Genomic DNA, 12,358 nt, shown 5'->3' with positions numbered 1-12,358 from the left:
GAAGACACCGATGAACAACAACAACAATCAAGGGTCGGGTGCTAAGCCGACCGCATCGCCTAGTCTTGTCCGGGGAGGTGGGCGAAAGACCAAATGGCAAGTTATTCATGATGGACAAGAAGGCGGTGAGGAAGATGCACATGTTATCACCGGTACATTCCTTGTTAATGGTATTCCTACGTTTGTTTTGTTTGATTTGGGGGCTTCTCAGTCGTTTGTGTCTTCGAGTCATGTAAAACAGTTGGGTTTGAGAGTATATGAGTCTGTTAATGAGCAAGTTTTTATACCGTCGGTTGAGTCTGTACCATGTGGGAGGTTGTTTAGAGATGTATCCTTGATAGTTGGGCAAGTTGATTTCCCTGTAGACTTGCTAGAGTTTCCTTTTAACGGTTTTGAGATGATAGTTGGGATGGATTGGTTAGGAAAGTATAAAGCTAAGATAGACTGTCATCAAAAGAGAGTGTCCCTTAGAGGTCCAAAGGGTGTAAGTGTGTCTTATCGTGGGTTTCTAGTCAAACCCAAAGTTAAGTTGATTGCAGCTGTCACCTTGAAGTCTTATCTGAGGAAGGGATGTCCTTTGATCTTATGCCATGTGAGAGATGACCGGATAGAGAGTCCGACAGTTGAGGAGATACCAGTGGTGGGAGAGTTTGCGGACGTTTTTCCTGATGAGATTCCGGGGTTACCACCGAGGAGAGAGATAGATTTCACCGTTGAGTTGAAGCCAGGGACGGGGCCAATCTCTAAGGCACCGTACCGTATGGGTCCTAAGGAGATGGAGGAGCTTAGGAAGCGCTTGGATGATCGATAGAGAAGGGATACATTAGACCTAGTGTATCACCGTGGGGAGCACCGATTCTATTTGTGAAGAAGAAAGATGGAACTTTGAGGTTATGCATAGATTACAGAGAGTTGAACCGAGTGACGATAAAGAACAAGTATCCTTTGCCAAGGATAGATGACCTGTTTGATCAGTTGAGTGGTGCAACAGTCTTTTCTAAGATTGATTTGAGGTCGGGGTACCATCAGGTGAAGATTAGAGATGTGGACATACCGAAGACAGCTTTCACGTCGAGGTATGGCCATTATGAGTATGTGGTGATGCCGTTTGGGTTGTCTAATGCGCCGGCAGTATTTATGGATTTGATGAATAGGATCTTTAGACAGTTCTTGGACCAGTTTGTAGTGGTGTTTATCGATGATATCTTAGTCTACTCTAAGACTAAGGAGGAGCATGAGGAGCATTTGAGGATCGTGTTGCAGACATTAAGGGAGCATGAGTTGTATGCTAAGCTGTCCAAGTGTGAGTTCTGGTTAGAGAAAGTGGCTTTTCTGGGGCATGTAATATCTAAAGATGGGGTAGTCAGAGATCCGGCGAAGATTGAGGCGGTGACAAAGTGGGAAGCACCAAAGAATGTTCTTTGAGGTTAGGAGTTTCTTGGGTTTAGCCGGATACTACAGACGGTTCGTGAAAGATTTCTCCAAGATAGCTAGACCGATGACAGCGTTGATGAGGAAAGAGAACAGGTTTCGTTGGGATGAGAGTTGTGAGACGGCGTTCCAAACATTAAAGGAGCGTCGACCACGCTCCCGTCTTAGCATTGCTGAAGGAGCGAGAATTTTGAGGTTTATACCGATGCTTCGAAGAATGGGTTAGGTTGTGTGTTGATGCAGAATGGTAAGGTGATTGCCTATGCTTCTAGACAGTTGAAGCCTTATGAGGAGAATTACCCTACTCATGATCTGGAGTTGGGTGCGGTGGTGTTTGCTCTCAAGATTTGGAGACATTACCTTTATGGGGCGACCTTTAAGGTATTTTTCGATCACAAGAGTCTCAAGTACATCTTCACTCAAAAGGAGTTGAACATGAGACAGAGGAGGTGGATGGAGTTGATTGGCGATTATGACATGGAAATCATCTACCATGAAGGGAAGGCCAATGTTGTTGCTGACGCTTTGAGTAGGAAGAGTGTACATTCCTTGTGTACAGCTCTATCTTTGATGAGGTTGAGGGATGAGGTAGCGAGCTTTGGGATTCATATGATGCAGAAAGGAGATGCCATGGGTGATATGACAGTACATATGGAGTTTTATGATGACATTCGAGGTAAACAGACTTTGGATCCTAAGATAGTGGAGTGGAGAGCGGGAGTAGAGAAAGGGACAGTGTCCCGGTTTTCCATTCATACAGATGGTAGCTTGAGGTTTGATGGTAGGTGGTGTGTTCCTAATGACGAGGAGTTGAAAAAGACAATCATGACAGAAGCGCATTGCACACCATATTCAGTTCATCCGGGTGGAGACAAGCTTTACAAAGATTTGAAGAAAACGTTTTGGTGGCCTGGGATGAAGAAAGAGATAGCTGAGTTTGTGTCCCGTTGTTTGACATGCCAGAGAGTTAAAGGGGAACAGAGAAGACCACAAGGTAAGATTCAGTCTTTGGAGGTGCCTGAGTGGAAGTGGGAATCCATTTCCATGGATTTTATTGTGGGTTTGCCAAAGAGTCAGCAAGGTAACAACATGATTTGGGTGATAGTGGATCGCTTGACCAAGTCAGCTCACTTTGTTCCAATGAAAGATACATGGACTAAGGCACAATTGGCTATGGCCTATCGAAAGAACGTGCTTAAGTTGCATGGAGTCCCTAAGGACATAGTGTCTGACAGAGATGCGAGGTTTATATCAAGGTTTTGGAAGGAGTTGCAGGAATCATTGGGAACGGCTTTGAAGATGAGTACAAAGATTTCATCCTGCGACGGATGATGGGCGGCCGAGAGAACAATCAAGACTCTTGAGGATATGTTGCGAGCTTGTGTGATGGATTTTGGTGGTAGGCGGGAGCGAGGTTGGACTTGATAGAATTTTCTTACAATAACAACTATCACACTAGTATTGGTATGGCACCGTTTGAGGCTTTGTATGGGAGGAGATGTAGGAGTCCAATCTGTTGGGACGATAGTCTTTGAGGCAAAGTGGTTTTAGGACCAGAGATGGTGCATGAGATGGTGGAACAGATCAAGATGATCGGGGAAAGGATGAGAGCAAACTCGGGATCGACGAAGAGTTATGCGGATCTACATCGCCGGGATATAGAGTTTCAGGTTGGGGATAAGGTTCTTCTGAAAGTGTCTCCTATGCGCGGGGTTATGAGATTTGGGAAGAAAGGCAAGCTAAGTCAGAAGTTTATAGGGCCGTATGAGATCTTAGAGCGAGTTGGAGAGGTTGCTTATCGTCTGGCTTTACCTGCTGCGTTAGAGAGAGTGCATAATGTGTTTCATGTATCGCAGCTGCGGAAGTATGTGAGTGACCCGTCACATGTGTTAGAGGCAGAGAGTTTGGAGTTAGATGAGTCCCTATCATATCTTGAGGTACCCAAGCAGATCCTAGACCGAAAAGTTAGAAAGACCAGGAGGGGTGAGACGGTTTTGCTTAAGATCCTGTGGTCTAACCACGAGACCGAGGAAGCTACATGGGAGGCCGAGGACATCATGAAAGAGCGTTACCCTTTCCTTTTTGATCAGGTATGTATGGTTACGGGGACGTAACCTTGTTTCTTTTAGGGGGGTAGGAGATGATCGCGAGAGTTTTTAAGAGTTTTATACACCTTTTATATGTTGTGTCGGGATGTTTGCCTTGGGTTTGTATCATGTTTTGTTTGGCTTTTGAGTCGGGAAGGTCGAGGGAGTACCTTTGTTTTTGTAGTGGTTTGAACTTCGGGGACGAAGTTCTTTTTAAGGAGGGAAGACTGTAATACTCCGTATTTATAGTCTTGGGGGTACTCTATCGAGTAGCCCTTACTCTGTCGAGTAAGGGCAAGTTGCGCAGATAAATAGTTTCTGACCTGTTGGGCACTCGATCGAGTAGCTGGGGCACTCGATCGAGTAGGGGGGTACTCGATCGAGTACCTTGGGTACTCGATCGAGTGTCCGGTTTATCGGGGGAGTTTTCTCGGGTTTTGTTAATTACGCGATTAAGGTATTTAAACCAATTCGTCTTTGTTCTAAATCACTTTTTACAAAACCTAAAACCTGTTTAAGAGAGAAAGCAACTTGTCTTCTTCCTAATCGCGTTCTTGACAATTCCGGAGTTCGACGGTCGGTTTTGCATCGTAGTTCGTGTCGTTGGATTCCTTGCGTCGAGGGTAAGCTTTTAATGTAATTTATATAATGATTTGTTAAGATTAGTGAAACCCTAATTTAGGAATTTGGGGTTTTTATGAATAGTAATTGAATAGTAGTATCTATGTGTTGTATGGTAGGAGGAGAGTTCATAGAAGAGGCGTTTTGAGACAAATTGTAGATACCGTCTGCGTGTTCTTTTTCCGGGTAGGATTTCCTACTCGCATTTAGTCCCATAATGGGATATTGGTGATGTCTTTGTAGTTAGTTGATTGATATGATGATTGTAATTGTGATTGTGATTGTGGTTGTGTTTGTTGATGGTTCTCGAGATGCGTTCTCGGGTGAGTGGGGTCACTTGCGGGAGTGATCTCACGCCCTAGTTTCGCCTTCGTGGAACCCGCCACAGAAGGGATGTGCACATTAATGAGCGGGGTTATCGCTCGTACGATGAGCGGGGCTTAGGTGGGAACGGCCGCGTCCCCCATCGGGCGGGTCGGTCCAAAGGGGACGATCGGTGATTGAGATGGTTGGTTGGTGGGTGTGTGTGTGTGTGTGTGTGACATTCACCGTCTGTTTGTCTTATTATCGTATCTATGTTGATTGTGTGATTAGTACGACCGGTGTTGTTTTGTAACCTGCGGTGATCCATTCGGGGATGGTGAGCAGATATTAAGCGGTATAGAGATGATACTTTGGGATAGTGGGATGGCCACGACATGACGATAGAGTCTTCCGCTTTGTAGTCTAGTTTTATTTACATTTCATTGAGCTCGAGACAGTTTGGAATAATGTATTATACTTTCAGTTTGGTTTCGAGGATTGTACTTATTCATTAAACTATTATAATAAATGTTGTTTCTGTTTTGTCTATTTGATTATCATGCCTCGGGCAACCGAGATGGTGGTGTCTTCATACCTGAGTGGTCCTGGTAAGGCACTCGGAGTATGGGGGTGTCACAGCAAGTGGGAGAGAAACCCGCGCAGGCTGATGATCATGACGTCGCCATTGGGTCTTCATCCCAGAAGGTTTCCCTTTCCCGACCGCAGACTAGTGATCGAAATGTCACCGCCGACTCTTCATCCCGAGAGGTTTCCCCCTCCCGGCTCATGGCGGGAGGTGCGAGGTTGGTCGAGGAGTCGGCGAGGTGGAACGAGCTGGCCGGTGCTCGCATTATAGAGCAAGAGAAGGCCGTGGCTCGATCCGCTCTTGAGCTTGATGTCACTAAGAAGGTGGCCGCGAAGGCGAGGCCGGATCTCCTCAATGAGCAAAGGCTTAGGGAGATGTCGAGAAAGCGCTCTTGGGCCGAGAGAAAGCTTAGGGAGGACGCTGAAAAGGAGGTCCTTGCTGAGAGAGCCAAGGCCGAGGCTGCTGCGGCCGAAGTTGCAAAGTTGCTGGAGAAGTGTGACCTTGTTCAGAGGCACGCCGACCTTTATCTCCAGCAGAGGAATGAATTTAGGGGCAAATTTCAGATCCAGGGGAAGGTGATCCGGAGCAAGGAGGCCATCATCGGGCAAAAGGAGGACGACATTGAGATGCTCCAAACCAAAATGCTCCCGACCGTGTTCCGAATTCCGGGATCCGGCCGAAGCAGTGCCCGGGGAAGTAATTGAGGAGCTCTTTCCTCTTGAAGGTTCCTTTCCGTGGGGCAGATTTGACGAGCTGTTTGACGACAAGCTCGAAGCTAAGGAGAAGGTTGTGGAGGAGAAGGTCAAGGAGGCGGTGAGGGTGAAGATAGAGCAAGAGGCGGCCGAGGAGGCAGCTGCTATCGCTGAGAAGGCTAAAGCGGCCAAGGAGGAAGCCGATTGGGCAAGGGCAGTTGAGGCTGCCGAGGCCAAGGTCAGGCCGCTGAAGCTGAGGCTGCTAAGGGAGCTACTGGGTTGCCCCTCGAAGAAGGTGCTGCTACCGCTGCTGATGGCGAGCAACGGCAGACATAGGGAGATGATATCCGTAGCCTTTTGTCTTTTGGTTTGTCCTTGTAATTTCTTGTAATTCGTTGAACATTTTTAATAAGAGCTCGTTTCTTCTGCCTCCGGCCTGGCCGAGGTTTTTACCTTACTTCTTTTTCTTGCGCTAGTATTTGAGCCTCAACTGTACTTTTAGCGTCTCTGTCTTCGTCTGGGTTGTCTCCTTACGTTATTAATTGAGTGTCTCTTTTGTTTCCGCCTCGGCTTGGCCGAGGCAGTCTAGAGCGCGTATCTCAATCGTGTTAACGCTTCTAAGGCATTTTGATTGCTTTGCGAGTATCAATCTACTGGTCGTGATTGCCGCTCTTGTCGGTGTGACAAAGTGTGAGCCAAAGATCGATTCTTATTCTTGATCGCCGTGGTGGCGTCTACCACTTGTGGTGTCTTGCGACGGCGCCTATTTCTTCATGAGACTGCCGTGGCGTCTACCACTTGGAGTGACTGCGACGGCGTCCAACCTCTTGGGGTGACTGCCGTGGCGTCTACTACTTGGGGTGACTGCGACGGCGCCTACTTCTTCATGGAGACTGCCGTGGCGTCTACCACTTGGAGTGACTGCGACGGCGTCCACCCTCTTGGGGTGACTGCCGTGGCGTCTACTACTTGGGGGTGACTGCGACGGTGCCTATTTCTTCATGAGACTGCCGTGGCGTCTACCACTTGGAGTGACTGCGACGGCGTCCAACCTCTTGGGGTGACTGCCGTGGCGTCTACAACTTGGGGTGACTGCGACGGCGCCTATTTCTTCATGAAGACTGCCGCTCTTGTCGGTATGACAAGAGTCCGACATCTCGCTCGATAAAGACTCGCCGCTCTTGTCGGTATGACAGTGTGAGTCGGCGTCTGCTGCTTCCTAGTGACTATGGGAAGAATGAACATTTTGATGGAAGACTTGGATGATTTTTCCTTTAGGTAAAAACATGCGTCGGGGTGCCCACAGCTGTTTTGGACACCTCCGCCGCTACATAGAGTATTCCCGAGATTACCAGCGTCCTAATGGCCTATCAAAGGCACAACGTCCTAGTCAGCCGCTAGTTACATCCATGAGGTCGCCCTCCTGTTGTAAGGATAGACTTTTCCCTTTCTCTGATTTCTTTGCCACTTTGAGGGATTGCATGTTGCATCCTCCGGCGGCTATCCGGACGTTGACCACCTCGTCGTTCTCGTCTTTAGAGACGAGCTTATGCGCTTCCCCCCGGTCCGAGACATACATCAGTGTTAGGGCCCGGATGGACATCACTGCGTCAGCCTCGCTCAGGGTGACTCGGCCTATGAGAACGTTGTAGGCGGACGAGCCGTCGATGACCACGAACTCAGCCAGACATTCTTAGCCGCATTCTTTTCGCGAACGTCACCGGAGTCCGATCGACCCCGGTGGTACCAGGCCGGCCCGGAGAAGATGTATAGTGGGTTGGTGCGGGGCTCAAGTCCTTGACTTTCGGCCGAGGCTGAGGAAGCACTCCCTGAACATGATGTTCGTGTACGCGCCCGTGTCAATCAGGCACCTCTTGACCAGGTGGTTGGATATGTCCAAATTGACTACAAGTGGGTCGCTGTGAGGAGCGATGACTCCTTCGTAGTCCTTCCTTCCGATGGTTATATCGGGGATGTTGGAAGCGAGGATCGCCGTGTTGGGCACAAAGTTGATGGCCTGATATAGCTCGTTCAGGTGCCGTTTGTGCCCGTGAGCGGACCCTCCGTTCTCGTTGCCCCGATGACAACGTGGATCACTCCTATCCGTTCAAGACGGATTTCTTACCCGAATCCGTTCGGCGTCGGTCTTTTGGCCTTTGGCAACGTACTTGCCGAGGCTCCCCTTCCGGATCGCTCTTCAATGGCATTCTTTAGATGCCGGCATTCGTTGGTTAAATGGCCGGTGTGGCCGTGGTACTCACAGTATTGGCTCGTGTCACCGTCACTTTTTGGCTTGGGGGGTCTCTCCCACTTCTGGCCCTCGCTTTTGCTCAGGGCAAAGACCTCGGCGGCTGATACGACGAGAGGGGTTTTATCACTATACCGCCTCTGGTGGTACGTTCCCGAACTCCACCCGGCGCCCGTCGAGTCCTGTCTCCCTGGCAGTTTGTCCGACCGTGACCTATTATTCTCACGGCGTCTTTCATCGGACCGTGACCCGTTGTTGTCGCGGCGTCTCTCATCCGGGTTGTCCTCCCGGTGACTCTTCTTTTCTGAGTGCTCGGCCTCGCTGGGGCCTACCCAGGTCTTGTGATAGTCCTCTACCTTAATGGCCTGGTCGGCCATCTTCCTAGCGGCGTCCGGTTCGAGCCTCCGCACTTGATGAGCTCATTTTTTAAGTCTCCCCTTGGGAGGCCTTTCATCAGCGTGAAGGCCCGCCACCCGGGATTAATTTCTCGAATCTGCTGGACCTTTCCGTCGAACCTTTTCACATAGCTTCGTAGAGACTCGCCCCCCTCCTGTTTGATAGTTAGGAGGTCCGATGTCTCCATGGCCCTTCTCTTGTTGCAAGAGTACTGGGCTAGAAAGGCGTCCCTTAGGTCGGCGTAGTAGTATACCGAGCCGTCGGGAAGCCCTTTGTACCAACTTTGAGCCATCCCATGCAAAGTTGTTGGGAAGACTCGGCACTGCACCTCATCGGGCCGCTCCCATACCGACATGTAAGACTCGAAAGCCTCAGCGTGGTCGGGTGGATCACTATCTCCTTTGTATGATAGGGGTGGCAACTTGAGCTTAGTTGGCACCGGACTTCTAGGACGTGGCGTTGAGGGGTCTGTCGACCACGTGTCGAACCACACGCGGCGATCGGCTCCTCGCATGCCTAATCCGGCTCCTCTCCTCGTAGCGGGAAGGACTTCTTCTTCGGCTCGGACTTCTTCTCCAACTCTGCTGAGTCGGACTCCTCTGGTTCCTTTGGGGTAAGCCTCGTTCGTGTTGCGGGGACGCTGTCCTCCCATGAGTGCGGGAAGGACTTAGGTCTACCACGCCCACTTTGGGCTCCCCCGCGACTTGGCCGGGTCGCTTCTCCCAGTGCTCCGTTCAAATTTCTCGAGTCACGTTTTGGGCCCCGGTCTCTGGGCGGTTTCCGCCGCTCTTGTCGGCGTGACGGTGTGAGCGTATTACTAATTAGGTCCAGGACCATTTTCGGTTTGCTATGTCAACCACATGTCCCATGATGGTGACTGGTTGGTCGGGCGGCGCGTGTCCGGCATTATTGGCATCCCGAACTCCGGTTGGATTACTCCGCCGGTGGAGGGCCGCACGACTCGCACTGTTGAAAGTGTCATCGTGGTAGAATGCGGTTTCGTCGGTCACACGATCGCGTCTTGTTGTTTTGACATCTTAGCTTTTTGGGTGGGTTTTTGTTGTTTTTTTTGTTGTTGTTTGGGAATGAATGTGACTAGCTTCTAGTGTCTTTCCCCACGAGACGGCGCCAATTGTTCCGGTGTAATTCCGCAGCAAGTATAGTTACCACCCGTGGCTTCTTGAATGATGTCTTGAGTTGGATTCTCCTTTGGTCTTAATCGTTCCTCTCGGCCTCTCCTGCAACAATGAACGAACTGAGGGCTTGGCTTTGTGCCAAGCGTACTCACTCCGACGCTCAAGTCAGTAAACTTAAAGGATAAGTTGTTACTTGGCTGAATGTATATTGTAGAGAGATAAGGAAGATATTACCAGATGAATAGTGTATTTAGGTTTAGTTGTGTATTTGATTGATCCTTTCCTCAATGAAGTTTGAGGAGTATTTATAGGCTTTCACCTTTTGTCACGTAGTGGCCAAGTGGCTAGCAGGTGGAAAGACTGATCTACCCCTCGGCCGAGGTTTCTATGGCAGGCCGGCGGGCCCTGTTGACTCACCGCCGAGGGGTCTTGGATATGAGTACGCGGGTATGTGCCCCGGCTGGCAAGTTGTCATGCCGAGACCCAGGCTGACCGGCCGATGGGCTGCATCGGCTAGGCTATCTAAGTCGTTGACTTGCTGTGGATATCTTTGACCTTGCTCAATATGTTGACTTGGTCAGCGGTGCAGAATATGCCCCATCAGCTATAATATGAGGGATAGCTACCTCAAATATGTATTCACGAAGACCAGGAGGTGGATAATCCAGAAGGATGGAAACGATACTTAGAGTTTACCCGTGATTAGCTAGCCAATCACTAGCTCGATTTGCTTTCAGATATGAATGTTCCAACTTGATAGACCATAAGTAATCCATGATTAGCTCCTTACATTTTTTTTAATCAGAAATTTAAGATTATTGCTTACCAACTAATCTTCTTTCAACAGGTCTTGGTATAGACGGGTGAGGCGAACGGACGGGTAAAGACCTCTAATAAAATGCGTAGGGGGACAAGGTGGGGCACCTCCCATGTGCTTTCCACTTTATGACAAATGGGTATTTTGTAAGGGAAAATGATATTCGTCTATACGTATAGACAGATAGTGTCCATCTATAATGAAAATTTGTGATCTTCTTTAACCAACCGAATGCAAGATTGGTTGTCCATATAAATGATGAACTCACGTATGCGGAGTTCTTTTGCACGCTCCAAACCGGCTAGTAAAGCCAATAGCTCGACTTTCATGAAGGAGCAAACCCTGCCCGAGAAATAGAATGCTGACAAGAAAATTACCTGACTCATCTCTAAATATTCCTCCGCTCTCGAGAAAAAGGATTACGCATATGAGGTAATACCTCAGACCTTGTAGTTTTTGAGCATATACACATTTTTTCTGAGCATATTACCATTTATAAATATAGTTTTTGAGCAATATTATATTTTTTTAGTGTAATGTTTTAGTAAATGTGCTTAAAAACTTTATATTAAAGCAGAACTCAAAAACTTTAAAATAAAACTTAGAAAATAAACAATAAGAGGTACTACCTCAAATGTATAGTCTATGAACTGCTCTGCTCCCTGCTGCTCCGAGACTACCTTTTGATGCCCCATGAGTATTAAGGAGGGTCCAATCGTGTGGAGGAGGGGTCCACCTTATAAAAAGTTCTCTCAAAGCAGTTGTTGGAATAGGGGAAAAAATCGAGAACCTATCAAAAGCTCTCTTCGTCAAGTCGCACTGATTGAATAAAAAACCACGAGGATCCAACGAAATTTCACCATCAGGACTAAAAAAACCACATAATTATGACCAAAAAACCTTAATTATAATAAATATTGTTCTATCATCGAAGCAGTTCGTGCTCGTGACACGCCAATCTCCTTTGAGGCGTTACACGGAAAACTCATCCAACAAGAACTCCGTCTCAAAAATGAACCCGCATCCTCTACCTTTAACCCGTCTGCCCATGCTGCCAATTATCGCTCCAATAACCGTACCAACTATCAGACTCGTGGCTCCAACTATACCCCTAAAACTCCTAACCTTACCACCACGCAATCTGCCTCCTCCAAGCCCTTTAAAGGTTGTTGCCAATACTGTGACACCGTGGGTCACGTGACCTCCGACTGCCCTTATCTACAATCTAAATACCCGACCTTCGTTGCCATTAATATAGCAATACATGCAATGTGAATAAAATAACAACCTATTGACAATATACCTAAAATACAAAGATAATGGCTTGATTTTAGGAGAAATATATGAGATAGAATTATAGAATAATTCTTCCCTTAATAATAGTGTTTGACTATGAGATATTCTTGAGACGCTCTCGGAAGATGGACGGTCGAAGAGTGAGTCCGATCTTGGATGTAACTAGTGAATGGCGTGGCTTAGGAAGTGACTTAGTTAACGAGTCAGCCAATTGGTCATCACCATTAATATGTTGAACTCGAATTGTATCCAGTTGAACTTGTTCCCGGACGAAATGAAAAGCAAGGGCTAGATGTTCCATTCTTGAGTGAAAAATAGGATTGGCAGAGTAATTGGTAGCACCTAAATTGTCACAAAATATCACTGGAGCAATTGTAGGACGGATAGTAAGTTCGGACAATAACGACTTTAACCAAAGCACTTCGGCTGTTGTGTCGGCTATGGCACGAAATTCTGCTTCGGTTGAAGAGCGAGATAGGGCTTGTTATTTCTTGGAAGACCAGGATATCGGGTTTTTGCCAAGGAATACTATGTAACCTTATCAACAAGTCTTGCTTTATGTTGCTTTAGGCTGCCATCCGGATTGTATTTAATCTGATAAACCCATTTGCATCCAATTGTATTCAGGATGGATTCGGGGAACAAGAGACCGGGTTTGGTTGCGGGAAAAAGGCGTCATATTCAGCTTGCATTGCAGCACGCCAAAGTGGGTCAACAAGGGCTTGCTTGAGGGTATTTGGGGTGA

The sequence above is a fragment of the Silene latifolia genome, chromosome 3, assembly GCF_048544455.1.
Source record: "Silene latifolia isolate original U9 population chromosome 3, ASM4854445v1, whole genome shotgun sequence".
Taxonomy (NCBI): domain Eukaryota; kingdom Viridiplantae; phylum Streptophyta; class Magnoliopsida; order Caryophyllales; family Caryophyllaceae; genus Silene; species Silene latifolia.
The sequence above is the reverse complement of the archived record's forward strand: the minus strand, read 5'-3'. Positions refer to the sequence as shown.